Source organism: Myripristis murdjan, chromosome 6, assembly GCF_902150065.1.
Source record: "Myripristis murdjan chromosome 6, fMyrMur1.1, whole genome shotgun sequence".
Classification (NCBI taxonomy): domain Eukaryota; kingdom Metazoa; phylum Chordata; class Actinopteri; order Holocentriformes; family Holocentridae; genus Myripristis; species Myripristis murdjan.
This window is the reverse complement of record NC_043985.1, coordinates 19782118-19799947: the sequence shown is the minus strand read 5'-3', so window position 1 is coordinate 19799947 and position 17830 is coordinate 19782118.

Sequence of the window (17830 nt, the reverse complement as noted above, 5' to 3'; positions counted from 1 at the left end):
CTTCAGCATAACAGTCATATTCTCAGTGTTTTCAATGTTATCAATGTACACTGATTTTACTGTGTCTATTGAGTCAGAGTGTTTACCAAGCAAGCCACTGTTTATGGCAATATTTTGGTTTTGGATTTATTTATAGGCTGTGAGGACCACTGGTGATGGTGATATTGATTCTTACATTATTGTGGTGCTAGATCTGGTAGATGGCATCGGAGGCACTAGCATCTATAACACACATATCTCACATCTCTGGCAGACTTTCGCCTAAACCATTTTTGGCAGCACTAAACTTGACTCAGTTGCTATGGACACAGATCATGTTTTCTTTTTCCTCTTTTTTTTTTTTTTTTTTTTTTTTTTTTTAGTGTAGATGTCATTAGGCCTAAACCCTAGTGAAACAGTATTAAGGGTTTGAGCTGCTAGAGGTTAATTTTAAAAGAAAAAAAAGTTGGCATTCATAGACTTTAACATTAATTTGAAAAGTTGACTGGGTGCCTTAAATTTAGTCAGTGGACAGAGTGTGTGTGGGTGGAAAACAGTTGACGAATCCAACCCACCCACTGATGCATCAAGGTAAATGTTTCAAGGAATTCCAGGAGACTAAGAGGAGGAGCTAGTCATACAACACTATAGAGTAGGAAAGTGAGTACCTCATCAAAAGGCACCTGCATGTGGGGTGTGCTGGATGTCAAGCCCCCCACCATCAGCACCCAGCCCCTCCCAGTGATGTGTTTAATTGGTAAAAACTAATCAGAATCAACACAGAATCAAGGGAGTCTCCTGGATAAATTAACTAACCTCCAGGGTTATGCTATGGTCATAAATTGCAAATGTTTCAGCTCCATTTTCTCCAGTTCTCTATGTCAAATGGCACTAAAAATGTATTCAGTATTACATTATATTCAAGATTAGCGGTTGCAGAAAACTCAGATGTTTCTTGAGGCAAAGTACTGTGAGAATTGTACTTGACCTATGTTTTAATGTTACTAATCATACTTTTGTACCTTTTTTTCAGTGAATGTGATTTATTTCCTTGCAGTTGCCACATGTAATGATGATTCAACTTGGTGAATTTTGTACCAATCCAAGTGTTGGGAATGCTCAAGAAGTCGTTTAACAATGCTTTTCAGAAAATTAATGTGATTTTTTTATTCCAGAATCCTGGCCTGGAAGTCCTTCCCCTCCTGCAGTCAGATGTACTTGATGTCATCGCTGATTAGCTGGCAGTTTTGGGGAAAAGCAGTCTAGTGAGAAAATAAGCTGGGGTATATGGAGATGTAGTTCAAGAGTGGAACTGCTCCTGGATTAGCCCATACGTGATGTGTGTTTTTTTCGGTATCATGAAACATTTCTGAATGTGATTCCTTCATGCTCACATTGACCAAGCCAGTGATCTGACCCTCAAAACAACTAAATTCCTCCGTGTGTGCTGACTTGTAACATAATACTTCTAAAAACCATAATGAGCCATAATGAACCGCTGTATCCCATCTTTTCATCATAATTGGTCAGCTGCTAAAATAATAATAAAAGCAGTTGACATCGCTGGCCATGTTCCTGAAAAGTTAATGTTGTTTCAATTGACAAAAGAAATGCCAGCAGCTGCACATTTTGGGCATCGTCTTTAGGGAAGCTGCTTTTTGAGCATGTAACGGCTGCTTCCCATGAGATTTGCTTATGTGAGCTTGAGGTAAGACTGCATTACAATACCAGTGTGAAGTGCACATGCTCCCACTCTGTGCTTACAGTTTCATGAAATACTGTCCACCCAACCTTACTATCTAAAACTGCATATGTTTGAACCTGCATTTTTGTAATGTTGTTGTTGCTTTTACAGTCGGTATTTGAGGCTGAAATGGCAAAAATGCCTCAGAACCTCAAGAATGTGAATATCAGACTTGCCTGAGAAAGACCCTCAATGACAGCTATCAAAAACTCTGAGCAGAGAATGTTAGCCAGAACTGGCCCAGCTGCTGTATGCCATGTAACTCCATTGTCAAGCAAGCCTCACAAGGAGATGGAGTGCATTGCATTCTGAAGCTGTTTGCCCAGAGCTCCTCTAGCTATCAAGGACCTCCTTAGCAAGACTGCAACACATGGTAGGTATATCAAGAGCCCTAAGGAGGGTGCTAATTACTCCTCTGATTGGATTGTGGAATTACAAGGAGAAGAAATGACTCTCACACCCTCCATGCTGACCATTTGATAGTCAAAGTCAACGATCTGGAATCTAGACAAAGGAGAGACAGCAGATCCCCCTTCTGCAGTGCAAAGATGATCATAGCAGGTAAAAGGTGCTAGTGAAAACTGATAATTCATTCTATCCCAGCTCTGCTGTGGCATTATTATGGCACAGTCAGCTATATAGAAATCTTAAAATGTTCTGCTGCCACGTCGTCTTTGTTAAAGCTGAAATTTGTAATGTTTTTAATGAATACATCCTCATGATATCCATGTGGTGAAACTCTAAAATGCGCACATTTGGCTGGATGCCCTCTCCATACTCTATCAATAGGCTTGCCAGGTCACACCTGTGCTGACAGCACTAATAAAGTCTACTTAAAATAGAGCTGTTACACTATCAACCAGATAATTCAACCACAGATGCTCCATATGCAATCTCAGATACACACAGATACAGAAAGGTAAGCTGACACAACACTGAAAATAACCTTAAAACAAACTGGCTGAGCAGTGCTTGCAGCGTGCACACAATACGAACCTAGTGTCATCATCATCCCATGCTCTTGAGTTCAAATATCAACACACCAGTAAATAACAATATCTCATTCACATTAGCTGATTGGTTAGTGATACTTTTACTCTGCTGAACATGAAATGCCTCCCCACTTTTGCTGTAGTTTGAGTCCATGGAGTGACGACATACAGCAATAGGTTTCAGCTTTAAGTTGATAGTTTGGGTTCATACCCCGATGATATTTGAAACGCCATACAGGTGTAATAGTTCCTCCAATTTTGGCCCCTCATCTCCTTCCCTGTCATGAGAATAAGTGTTCCAGTGTTCTCCAAAATGAAGCGGATACAGCCCTGCAAACAAGGAACCAGAGCTCAACAAACATTTTGAAGGATGCACAACACAGATTGGTTGGAGATTTACTCTTTTCCAGCCTTCTTGCTTGCTAAGTGGTGGAACTACTTTGTTTCTGTATCAACACATGACTTATAGTTTTTATTCATGTCTTGTACATTCCTTGTTTGATTTATCAGCATATTGTCTGTGAGCACTTTCATTTTGTCATTTCAGAAATGGAAATGTTATGTCACTTTAGATAGCTAAACCTAAAGGCCCATTAAGCATTTTGTTTTTGATCCTAAAAATAGTTTACATGTAAAAAAGAACATATATTTTGTTAAATATGTTTTTTTTAAATGTACATGACGCATGATAAGTCAGTGGGTTAAGTTTTTTGTCTAGAAACAAAATAACAGAAGCACTACCTTAAACATAATGTAAATCACTGATCCAAGGTTTACATGGGTTTTAGGCTGGACAACACTTCCATATGATTCCCTTAGAAAATTAAATGGAAATCCAAAACCGCCAAATTTCTCCTTAGCTAAAAGTCAAAACTGCACAGAGTTGTTGGTTTAATAGTATCAAGTCTGTGAACAAGCTTCACAAGTATGCAACGCTCTGATTTGGCTTGAAACAACATGGCATTTTGAGTTGAGATCATGAGCGACCTGTTTAAATCAGGCCATGCAGAACATTTAGCCTTTAAAACAGAGGCAGAATTGTCAAAATTATGCACCAAATGCACCAAAAATCTTGAATATTGTGCCCTGGAAAGGATGCTATTTCATGTTATCTAACTGTAGTTTATTCACCTTTAGGCCAGTTTAGACCAATGATTCATTAAACAGCACCGAGTCACATTGACACAGCACAGTTATCTGAAAATATTTCCCTTCTCTCCCACCTCCACCACTCACTGTTACAAACTGCATCAGGCATCTCTGGTAACAAAGCATGCCACTCGTGGTGAAACCATTTACATGTTGTTGTTGTTTTTACTTGTTCCTACATAATTAGGTATCTAGGTCAACAAGTTGTAAATAATGGTAATACTTGTGTGTTTTTGGTTAGACGCCTACCAGGTTTATTCTTTTTACTTGCCCACTAGGTGGCAATCTCAAGTCAACCAGATGGGGCCTGTGTGGCCATCAGTGTCATTATTAGCACATGGTGAGACTGCACTTCTTGAAAAAGAAAGAAAGTAAGAAAGAAGGAATGAATGACAGAAATACAGGCTACCAGATGAAAAATTAGTGGGCTCTGAGTGATGAGCATACCTTCCCTGTAGCTCTCAGTTCCATAGCGACGCTGCTGTTTTCATCCTGGATAAATGATTGTTAAATTTTGAGGTTATTACTTGAGAGGGCTATTCACCATGACAGTTTTTTTACAGAATCTACAGGGCATTTCTGTAATGTAATGCCTATGTAATGCCGTCTTCACATGATGTAAGAAAAATCGGCTGGCAAAGTGCCGTATGTGGTGTTTGATACATATAACTTTGACAGTCATTGGGACTACACTGTGCCTGCTCTCTGTGCTGCTATCGAAACCCACGAACACCTGTCCACAAATACAGGTCATATAATGGAATGAAAAGGTCAGAGCCCCTTTTAATGTTTTAAAATAGTGGACTGCAGCATATTCAAATATGAGGCATCCACATTTGTTATGAAATGTACTGTAATACTCTAATATGCACTTTAAATTCTTTCACTTGAATTAAAAAACAAATCCCATCTGTCTTTTTTGCACTGTCAGTGCGCAAGTGTACTATTTTCTCTTATATTAGCCTTGTTCTAGTCTTTAGCCTCTTCTCTCCAATCACTTAATTTACTCTTCTGACTGACTAATGTTGTTACTACATAAGTCATTTTTGAACAAACTACTGCGCATGTATAACTTTTATGAGATGAGTGACAGTGGTGAGCTTTTGCAGCAGTTAGAATTAGTTGATGGCACTATGCCGGCAAAGCTTGCTTCAACAGGTTGCAGAATGCCAATGACAAATGTTGAGCAACTCAACATCAGTGATGCAGAAGTTTTTCTGAAAATGTTTCCTGCCATAGCAAGCACTTCCCCTATGTATTAGATTTTCTCTCATAACAACCACGTAATACACCCTGGCAATTACATTGTATCGCCCTAGCAACCACCTGGAAACACACTAGCAACCACCTAGTACAGTACACTCAAGGCTGGGTGATACGGTTTAAATTAATATCTCAAGTTCTCAAGGGCTCAAGTGATACAGCTAACGGAGGTAAACAGATGTAACATGTTTTCAGCACTGTCGTGAATCAGTTACTGAATTAAAACTGAATAAAAACTATCACTACTACATTGATTGCCATGGTTAATCTAGCCTGGCAAACTCTAGATTTGACCACTGCTACTACTGCCAATAGTGCAGCCACTTGAAGGACTCATGTCTAGACTCTTTAGCTCAGTGGAGCTTAAGAGTCTCAAACAGTTTCAAACTAAATGAGCTGCATATGGTACTTTATGCTGTAATGTTATGTATTATAGTAATTAATGCTGGGTCTAAGGCCAAATAGAGATGAATGACAGTGAGCGTGAGATAGATTTGGGATGTATACATTTAAGCACTACACCTCAGATGTTATTTTCATATGACAGAGAGATGCAGTCCAAAAAAAAAATGCATCTTGAATACAGAGAGATATTTTCTTCAGTCTTCCTGTGAAGAAACAAACATGTTGAGGGTGAGGGTGGAACAAACATACCAATGCATTTCCACAAAATACTGCAGTAAAAAAAGGAGAAAGGGGGTATTAAAGATCACAACCTCAAATATCAACTCTGCACAGTGTTGCCAAGTCTTGTTGCTATGGAGATTGCATCCTACTGCAGGTGTGAGTAACGACAGAGGAAGTCAACTGTGCTTCCCTCTCTGTCTCTCTCTGCTCCTCTGTATCTTACATGCTCTTCAGTGTATGTGTGTGTGTGCGCGTGTGTGTTTAAGCACGTGTCTGTTTGTGTCTTTGTGTGTGTGTGTGTGTGTGTGTGTGTGTGTGTCTCCACCAGACATATTAAAAACCTGCCTTGAAGATGAACCAGAGCTTTGTGTAAATATTCTTGTGTGAACTTTCCATGATGCCTGCTATATTGTTATTGCATGTTGTTGATTATTACAGTGCACTACAAAGACAAGTGGGCCACATTCACAGGCCGAATTAAGACAATCCTTCGTCCATACGTTAGCTGTCTGAACAAATGGTTTCTTCTCTGCCGTTGTGCTGTGTGTGTGTATGTTGGGGGGCGGGGGTCTCTCCAAAGGCGACAATGGAGGACCTCTGGACTGAACAAATGTAATTAGGCCTCAGGCAGAGTGTGTATAGTGTAGGCTGAAATAAATAGAAGCTAGCATCCAAATCCTGCAAGGAGATCTCCAGTGAACCGAGATGGCTTTGCTTTGCATCAACGCTGTTGGAAGAAATCCAATCTGAAAAGCCAAAGATCTGACCTCACAATGTCCGCAGCATCACACAAACATCAACATGCCACAGTGCTTTTCCTGCACTGCATGTTTTTTTTTTTGTTGTTGTTGTTGTTGTTGTTGTTGTTGTTGTTGTTGTTGGTTGTTTGTTTGTTTGTCTGTTTTGTTTTTGTTTTTGTTTTTGTTTTTGTTTTTACTTGTAGTGAGGCAATTGCTAGTTGAATGCTTATCAAACAAAACAAAATAATCAATAGGTCAGTGTCATCAATAAGGCATTGCATTTTATTTATTAACAATGCATTGTGCAAACAATTCAGTGACATAACTTGTGCATGATGTGTTATAATTAGGTGAACATGAGCCTTCATCACGGACCTGGATGTTAAAACTGGCACGTAATTAATGCAACAAAAAAACTTTCAACAGCAATATCTTATATGCTGAGAAACAAGATGTATTATCCACAGTCATACTCCTTTTGAGTGATTTTACAACAGAAATGCATGAAAACGTTAAATTTAAATCTAAATCAATTGAGTATTTCTTTCCGCAAGAATTACACCCTCACATTGACTTGTCCAATTCTATCAGATTTGGAGCTGTTGTTATGCACTGCAGGCGGCTGCTGCTTGGGTTCCTTGTGGCTTTGTGGCTTTGAGTCTAACCGAGGCAGACTGAGAGAGGCTTGTTAATCCTAGGGCTGCAGCTTCATTCTTTAGGCCACAATCAGGGAAAATGCACTTACTGTGTGACATAAATAGACTTCTAATTTTGATCAGCTAAATATACAGTATAGAGCACAGACATGAGCATGTACCATGTGTTTCTTTTCTTTGTTTTTTTTTTCTGAGGCGAGAAGGAATTTGTCATTAATAAGGGCTGACATTTTCACAGTTCATGGCTCAGTCTGTCTGTGCAAGCGTAGTGGGTCTGCACATTTGTTGCGCAATACGTAAAAGCTTACTGAAGTATCCACGTTTGTTCATCAATACATGTGAAATGAAGATAAAGGCTAAAGATAATTGTACAGTGAAAGGGTATGGGGAGGTGACACCATTATTATTGCTACAAACAAGGAAAAGAGGCTGAAAAAGAACTGTACCTACAGTAGGTTGCAGTACTTCATCATCATCATCATCATCATCAGAAAAACATATGGAATATTTTTACTTGCAACCCCTCTCCCCACCCCACACACAAATAAATGACAAATTGAACACCTAATGATCTGTATCTCATTAGCAGCAGCAGACTGGAAAGGGCACCAGTTTGATAAACAAATATAAATCAAAGATGGCAAGCCAATGATTGCGGGAGATACACTTTTAACGCTGTAGAATTTGGTGTCAGAAGGTCCTCGCCATTGTGCTAACCTGTTAAATCGCCAAGATCGACTGCGATCATTTGTAACCAATGCAGTCTGCAGGAAGAATGCTCCGGTAAAGTGGATTTATGGGTGTGGAGTACAAGAAAACAAAATAAGCCGGACAACAAATCAGATGACATGCCGTCTGTCTGAATGTCATCCAGACAAGTTAAACACCGATGGCGTGCGCAGGCTGGGATGCTGTGGTCATGCTGGGCAGGGTGAGGAGGGTGAAGGGGCTGTTGATGTACTGCATCAGCTGAGATAATAGCATTTTTATTGAGAGCACTCGTCAACAGTGGTATAACCTTGCCTGGGCCTGGTGAGCACTAGGCTGTAGTGTAAGTGATGGCTCTCTGCCAGGATCTGACCATTAAGGCTCATTAGTCCCTATTGATAGCCCTGATGATAGGCACTCCGAAAAGAGGCAGCCAAGGAAAAGGTCAGAGTATGGATCTTAATTTGACCTCACTAACCCATCACTGATTGGCAGCATCTGTCATCCTTAGATTTAATTTAGCAGTGATTGAGTGCTGCAGAGACCATATTGGCAATAACCCCTGCAGGCTGTCTCATTGCCCCTGTTCTTCCAGATGGAATCTGTGCCTGCCAACCTTAATGGCACCGCTGTCTCCTGTGCCCATTTCATTTATGCTATGAATACAGTAGGACTAGGGCTGTGGCCCCGTTCATGTCACCCATATACCTGAGGAGGAATTTGCCGTTTGTTTCCCATGTTAGTCTACCAATTACAGGACAACAACTCTCTGATATACAAACACCTGATCAAATTCAAGAATACAGTAGCTTATTGCATTTCACCTCTTTGTTTAACAATCAAATATCTCAGGTGATTTTTTTTCCCCTGTGATGTTGAACACTCAAAAGCATTTGTGTGTATTTTTATCCAAAGATGAAACTCATCTTGAACAGTTAAGTTTGCTATGAGCACTGGATGAGCAATGGATGAAGCACTGAGGCAGCTGTACATTGTGGACGCCAAGGGAAGTGGGGAATTAGGCAACATCAACAATTAATCTTCTCCAACTCCACTCTAGCCAGCTAGCACAGAGAGGACATGATGAGAAATCATAGGAACGAATGGATAAAATGAGGGAAGACGCTCCAAGGAGGATAGGGCTGATTATGTAATGGAAGGACTTGTTTATGTGTCCCCTCTGAGTTCATATTAGCTGATAGAAGACACCCTGCCTTTGCCGTTTTTCTTGGGCTCTGCCACACTGCATTAATGTCTTTATTCATAGTCACTGGTAATTGGCCTACTTTGAGGCGAGTGTTTGTCTCTAATGTGGACTTGTACATCAGAGAACTACAGTAAGGAAGAAAGGAACCACTATCTTAGGACCTGAAGGTGTAAACCCAAAACTAGAAATGTAAAATATGAAAAGGAAACAACATTACACTACATATGCTCCTGTATCATACTTCTCTGGTTTTTTGAGCTATATACGTTCAACTTAATGGCAATAAACATCAGGAAGTGACTTGACTTTTAAGAGTGAAACACTGAATTACGCATGTTAAGGCATGCATAAACGTAAATGAATGCTTTAAATGTCCAGACACTTTGTTATAGACGATCCAGTGTGCCATCCTAATGGTTTCTCAGCAATTCATTAATTGATATTAATTTGACGATAAAACGCCTGTTTGTTCAACGCCTGTTGCCTCGACTTCTCTCTCCTCACATCTCTTCCTTCGCCTCCTCAGCTGGGATCTTCAGTGGGAGGGACTGAGGTGCGAGGAGGATCAACTGAGAGGGAACCAGGAGCATCAAGCTCTGATTGTTTGCCTTCTGTTCCATGTTGTTCTCAAAACACACAGCAAATGTTGACAGTCATGTTTAAAACTCGGTAAGTGGGAAAATGTAAATGTCTGGACATCAGAGTTTGTAATTCTCAACCCAAACCCTGCCAGGCTCGACCTGATCGTGGCAGCTCAGGCTCAGATTATTTGATTATTCCATCGGGTTTGTTAGGGTCGGGCCCTGCACTGCATTACATAAATGACCTGGAACATGCCACTTTATTTAGGTATTTTAAAATCTATGTGTAGCTCATCTTTTCATTGATTCTTTTAACGTAAAGTATTAATTTGTTTCCAGAATCATTTTATTAAGTCCTCTTTTTATTGTCCAATAAAATATAAATTAATGACTTGCTCTTTAATGGTTAATGTGACACTCTGGGTCCTTGATTTAATTTGCTTCAAAAAAAGAAAAAAGAGTTATGAATCCAGCAATTTATTTCACTTTTAAAAAGTGGATTATGAAACTGATTTACCAGTCTTAATACTTATTTAGGTATTTAATAATCTTTATTTAACTGATGTATTTATTGGTTAGTGTATTTGGTAGATTATAAATCCTTTTTTATCCTTATTTTTAATGATTGATTGAGTGATTGATTCACGTGCAAAGTCTTTTTTTAATTAATTTATGTATTGTCAAATTAATATCAATTCATGAACTGCTCCATTAGTGTTAGGGTGACACACTGGATCATCCTTTGTCATACTTGTATGTAAATAGCAAACAATACACAAGGCTGATTGTTGCAGCCATTTGGGGGTGCTGAGTTTGAGAAGCTGCTGTGGAACCAGATGATGGAGCCAGTGATCTCTTAACAAATTTATTTTGATTTTGAATTTGTAACATATAATTTTCCAGTAATTACAAACCAAAGGACTGCTGATTCTGTGGCTGCTGGTGTACCAAAGAGAGGCCCATAAACTAGATGCTTTCAAATTTATACCAAGATAAAGGGGATGTTTCTCCACTGCAGGCAGTTCAGGTACATTGGTTACAGGAAAGAGTGATGGAGAAAATAAACAAATGAGTGTCCTGACAGTGGGAGACCCCAACTCAAAGTGGAAGGAAAATAAAATTCTGACAATAAAAGCAGGTAGAGGAGGGGATGGACAGGTAGCCACAGCAAAATAACAGAAATTGAATGGAGTAGAGTGGTCACTGAACTGTTTGTCATTATCATTTGGTTGGTACAAAATAAAATGGTGTGTAGATAAATGTTAATTGTTACCACCAACTGGAATGTGGAGGTTACAGCTCTTTACACGGCCACAGCTCTTTACAGTGGCAATGCTTCACATAAAAATGTCTGGCGCTCCAACCATCTTGCTATGTTGTTTAGAATAGGGAAACTCCAATTCAAGTTCTGTGGTTGTAATGAGGTGATCTTCGAACAGTGCTGCAGAAGCATCTTTGTTTGTTGGAATGCAGGTGGCATTCCAACATCAAACGTGCCCATGTGAATCCTCTTTTTTTTTTTTTTTTTTGCCTGACAAAAAAGGAAAGGTCTTAAGCCTGCTTTTAAAGGCAGACACTGTTGCAGATCTCAGGTCATCGAGCGGTCTGTTCCAGAGTGGGGCCATAATAACCGGCTGCACCCTCGCTAGATTTACTTTAAATTTGAGGTGCATGTAGGAGATCAGTGCTTGATGACCTGAGGGGTCTGATTGTTTTGCAGTCAGTGAGTGGGTCAGAGATTTATTTAGAAGCTAAACCATGTCGGGCCTTGTCGACAGGCAGTAATACTTTGAAGTCAATCCTGTACTGTACTGGAGCCAAAGAAGTGAATGAATAATTGGAGCAATATTGTCAGTATTTCTTGTCTTTTTCTCTAGCAGATATGAGAGATGACATGCAAGCTGATAACATGTACAGCAAGTGCAGCAGCAGGTAGCAAACCCCATCTCACAGAGGGCAGAGTGGTGTGGCAGCCAAGCACGGGAAAGGTCAGCAGGCAGAAACATAGTAAAAGAGCCTAGGGCTACTGAAAACAAGTCATGATAATGTGTTAGCATCTATCAGAAAACAGTGCAAAGTAAGTTAAGGAACAGCCAAGGATATGTTTGATGAAATTAACAATAAGTTCTATTTCTATGGAGTAAAAAAGCTGGAGTTGGACAGTAATAGAAGGTAGTTACAGAACCAAAGAGGTTCAGGCCACAGCAGGAAAAAAAAAAAAACTGAAAACATGGAGCCAAAGAGAAGGTAGCAATTAAGCAAAAAAGGCATCAGGAGATGAAAAATAAGATATACAAACAAACAAATAAACTACAACAGTTGCTTAATAGCATCACAGAGAGCTGAGAACAAAGTAAAAGCAAAGACAGAGATAGGACTGCATGGATCTTTCTAAATTGGTCAGATCACCTCTCAAATCTAAGCCCAAAAAGCAGAAGAGAAGGATCTGAAAATCAGTCCAAAAGGCACATGAAGAAAAATGAGCCAGATCTTCCTCCAGATACTCCACGAGCTGCAGAGATGGAACATTACATGCATGTTCATGGATGTGTCTTCCAAAATAAGTGAGTAATAAACAAATGAGCAGTAAGACATGCAAAAGAGCTGTCAGTCCCAAGACATTATAGAGTCTGTTGTTCAGTGCCAGATGTCTTGGCATCCCCACCTTTAAAATCCAAGGCTTTAACATAGTAACAAAATATCACAACAGGTGTTTACATCAGTTTAAGTGTATTGGTAAATGTATTAGACTCAGCTGTTAAATTGAAAATTTGTCCCAGATTTACTGTGCAGGAAAAAATTCAAGCAATTGTTGCCAAACAAGATGATTGCCCATTATAACAAATACTAGGCATTTACAAGAAAATAGTTCTGACATTTTTTTGACAAAACCAGCTATTTGTGGTATAGTTTTTGCACATATCTATCTATCTATCTATCTATCTATCTGTTTGTCTGTCTGTCTACATATCTATTTATCTAAACATGCGATCTGAGCTCATTCATCACAATCATTCTCAAGTATATCAAGATAAGATTTTCAAGGTACACACACCTCGCAGAAAGCCCTGTGACATGTGTGAAATTCAATTACAGACCTGCTGTGGATGCACTCTGTGTAACCCAGGGAGACTGGAGGAAGCAGCAGCCAGGTGGCGACCCTGTAGGCAGCAGCTAGCACAAATCACAATGGCCTGGGCCACTGCCAAGATCTGGGAATCTGCCATTGCACAGCCCACCAACACTCCAAGAGTAGCTCATGGTCACTCATCACAGACACTCTCCACATGTCTCTCTTTCAGCGCACACGGGTCAGTAAAAAGGGAATGCAATACACATTGTTGGCCACTTTGCTCTATAATTCATGTCCTGCTCCTAAAATAGAGCACTCTTAACAGTACTCACTGTTTCATCAGTGCCTGCAGAAAATAGAAACATTGCATCTGAGGTATTAAGAAAAAAGACAAATGCTGCTTATTTATGATTGAGAAACTAGGATTGTAGTAACACTATGCTTTACAATGTTGATGTGTTGCTGATATTAATGTATGTCTGTAGGTGGCTAAGTGACCAAGCTGGTGTCACTATGATGTTGTCTCTCACTCTGCCAGCTGGAGATGGGTGAGGAGTCAAAGGACCATTGGCAGGGCTGAGGTTAGTATGAACTGTAAGTAAATGGGAGCTCGTTCTGGATGGTAAAAGCTCACCCAGGCAGACACAATATCTGTATGTGCACACGCCCAGACTTCCTTACATGTGACCAAGACTCAGTGGCCACTGGGGAATTTGTAAAGTCTCTGCACTGTTACACAACTGTTGTCAGCAACATTAATCTCCACCGGCTTCAACTACAGGACCAAACCAAATCCATGCAAGTGCAGTGTTTGTCCTGGAAACTAAATGTGCAAATGAGAGCTGGAATCGATGGTTTGATGGACCTATTCTGTGGCGTGGCCAGTGATTACTGTACTGCTGGAGCAGAATGCAGCCAGTGTCTCGTGGGGTCTGGTTCCTCCCACTCCCCTACTGATGAGCTGTGAGTGGCAGGCCAGCTAACCGGTCTTGACACAGGAGAATCAGCCTTGAGTTGAGAGGGAGCAGCCGTGGGAGCAATGCCTGCCTGCCACATTGGAGACCATCAGCAAGACATGTCAGGCTCCATTCCAGTTGAAGTCCCAAAACCATGTTATACTGTACTGCAACACAACTGCGTTAGCATGCAGAAACATAGCACTGACCAGAAACTGAATGCAGTTCCATGTTAATTTGATTACAGGGGACACAGCATTTCTGCAACTTCACACATGCAGCTCTGGTTCACAGATGTCTTTCTCCTCCATGTTTAGTGTCATAGCCTGAAAATGATCTTGCTTCTTGTATTCTACTATGCATGTAGATCAGTTATATCTTTAATGTGCAGTAGCACATGCATAGGTCATCTGCATACTGTGGTACGACTGAACAATATGGTAAAAAATACTAATAATATTGTAGTTATTTTGACAGAATTGCAATCACTTTATGGTCACTGATTTTAGTAGAAATTTCAGTTTTTGCATTATTATTTTCATTGTGCTGCAACAACTATTAAAATGATGATTAAGTGATTTTTTGTTGACGCCTGTACAAAACATGTTCTCCCACATCTGAATACAATTAGAAGCTATTTGTAACACCACAGTATTTCACCTGTAAATGTAATTTGTCACATTTTACCTTTATTTAAAAAATACAGCTCCTGCAATTTGGATATTACACTTGGCCATATTGCAGTTTTGACAGTCTTATGATTCATTGCCCTGCTTTGTGGTAACACACTGGCACCACTATGAGGGGTACGGTGTTGCTTAAGCTTAAACACAGGACACAAGCCCTCTTTGAAGGGGTCCTCGTGTGGGCCCTGACAGACAACCTTCCCAACGTTACTGCACTGCAGATTTCCCCCCACATTTCGCTCTTTTATTTAATTCCTCTCTCCCCTTAATCCAGATTGTTTAACACAACATCATGCTTTAAAGGGATTTAGGATGTCTGTTTGTATGTTTGCTTACTCACTTTCAATCAAATAGGCTTTGACTGCCACAACAGCCAACTTGTTTGTTCCTACATGACAATGAGCATGAGGGGGCCTGGATAAAATCCAGATAGCTGTTTCTAAAAAAGGAAGGAGTAATTAGTAAATGTCATTTGAGAAGAGTATGGCGAATTAGAAGCCTGGTGGATCATGTAATTAGGACTCGAGCGTTTTCATAGGCAGCACAGGGAAGGACGGGGACACTATGGCAGCTTTGTCTTCTGCATACTGACAGCACCATGAGCTGTAACAGAAAACGTCAAATGACACACTCAGAAACGAATTCCCGCACAGACACACAGAAACACATTCCTGCAAGCACACACACAACATAATGTCAATCTCAGCGTGAATGTTGCTGCGTGTGAATTCAATCTGCATGCGCTTTTTGGACACATGTTGGTTTTTAAAAGTTTCCAGTGTTTTTCATGCCATATTCTGACATCGTTGTTTTATATGTGAAATTCTCAGTTCACAAGTACAAATTTGTTGTTTTTATTACATGTGAGCAATTTTTCATGTTTTCACCTACCATTACATATGACAACATTTGTTTTACACCTGAAAACCTTACATGCAAAGGCACAATTCATGTTTTTGCATGTACAGATGGAAGCCAACATGTGTTCGAAAGTGCATGTACGGCATTTCACATGTAACTTTTTTGTGCTGGTTCTACCATGAAAAAAAAAAGCTGATTGAAAAATTGAAACCCATTTTACATCTTAAAAAGTTTTATCAAAAAGAGCAAAATAATATATTGACCCACATTATGTAATAGACCATTTTACTGTAAAGCTCTCAATGCAAAGATCAGTAGTGTATGTAAACCACCACCACCACCACCACCGGGAATAAATAAATAAATAAATACTCCCACCTCATGTCAATTTGGGCCATGTTGGGTCACATGCAGAATGTGCTGTGAAAGCAGTATATTGAAGGTCACAAACAGAACACATGCCAGCTATTTTCACATAAAAAGGAATATACCATCATCAAACATTACTGGCAAATAATTAGCCACTCATTAGCTGCACACATGCCAATCCTCCTCCATCAAATGTTTACATGTGGGGGCAGACAGAGCATGTGGGAAGAGAGGGGAGTCTCCAGCAGAGATGCTGAGCCGCTCCTTTGCCAGGGCGCAGGAGCACAGCCGGTTTGATAGAAGCTCCAGCCGCATTTGCTGTATAGCTGCTGCAGGAATGCTGATTCAGATTGCATCAAACAAACAGATTTCATTTATGAATCTGGATGGAGTTGCACTCAGAGACATCATTATGAGTGATACATTTGCTTGCTATTTCAAGATTCGGTGATCCACAGTACAGGATGGACTGAGAATCCACACATGAAACAACAGCAGCAGCATTGTGTTTCAGCCTAGCTAGGGCTTGGTGCATACTGAGTAGACCAACAACAGTGTTATCAGCCTCTCACATGTGTTGTCTATGCAAATCTATTCAATAATTGGCCACATAAATTGCATAGTCATGCTGCATTAAATTAATGTTGGATCAGTTGATTCCAAAAAAAAAAAAAAAAATTGCATCTACTCTTATTTCACTACTTACAGTTGTATCTCAGCTGGGGTTTCATTAATAACCTAAAAATTTCACTTGTGATTAATATTTGGCTAATTGAAGGGGAAAAAAGGCTTGTTGAACTACACACCTCAGAGCTTGGAGGGATTTATGGGTGAATAGATCTGAGAGAGAGCAGATAACAATGGGGATGGAGTAATAAATAAATCTCCTCTCTGAGAAGTAGCCGGAGGACTGACAGGAGCAGATTAGAGCCTATGCCTTTTAAACAAATTGGGTGCTCAAAGAGGCATATTGGCTGTGTGCTAGAGCATGTTTTATAGGCTAGTTCAGCTCTATAACCACTGAGACACAGGATACCTGGCACCCGCCACACAGCATCATACTGCAGCTCTAACATCATGCTTAGCTTTTATTTATTTATTTTTGCAATTACCTATATTAACTAATTCACCAATTAACTACTGCCTCAACCTCTACATTGCAGCAAAACTTACATAATAGTATTCAGAACTAGGGCTAAAGGTGGTAATGGGTATGTAGAGGTAGATAGTCTAATAAATAGATAAACACGTAACATTAGGTGGTATGATGACTGAAAGAACCACAGTGGCAGATACACATTTATTTAATCTTTTACGTACATGCTTTGTAATGAAATTTGTTAACCCCACTTAGTGCGGATGTCCACTCATAATTGTATGCAATCGAAATGTAGGGTTTTTTTTCCCATTCTTCTATTCTGACTTTTAATAGCCATGTGTAGTTTATTTTTTAGTTTTTTTTATTTAATGGGTTCTAAAGGGGCTTTATTTCAGGATAATGTGCAATAAAGCGTTTTACAAAAGTGTTGTCCTATAGGACCAAGGTGAAGGACACATAAGGATGCTATTTTATGACAATGATGTCCTTTATGATAAGACTCTAGGTGCCTCATTTAGCTGCTGTTGTGTTTTATTCCATTTAATGTAATTTCTGATGCTTTAATTTATGAAATGTGAAGACTGCAATGTCTACATCCTAATATACCAAAGCACCAAAATGGGACAGCAGTCTATCTTTAACCATCTACTTTCTGTCACTGACTGGACCCTAATTTACTGTAGTCAGCTCCCCTTTGGGCTTAAAATGCAATAGAAGACATTCTTAGCAACAATCGATCTTCATTGCCAAGAGACACAAGACACTGTAGTCCTCAAGGGTCTAAGATTTGCTGAGGTTTTCCTGTAAGGGGCTACTACATTCTTATTCGTTACATAGCCATTTAAGATGTAAGTATTACACTAAAGAGAGGGGTTAAACAATATCGCACTGGCTTTTTTTTCTGGATCAAGGAACTACTTTTAAATGCAATGTGGAATCTCTTTCTAAACTAACTATACTTGCTTTGCTATAAAAACCATTTATACATGTAGTCTACAAGTGACAGTAAAGAATCAGTTGAGGCTCCAATAACAACTATGCATATAAGTGTAAAAAAGCAAAATAGAGACCACAACCCAAATTTTTGAGTGATAATAAAGTTATGACATATTGCACTTCAATGGGAAGTTTTTGGATGAA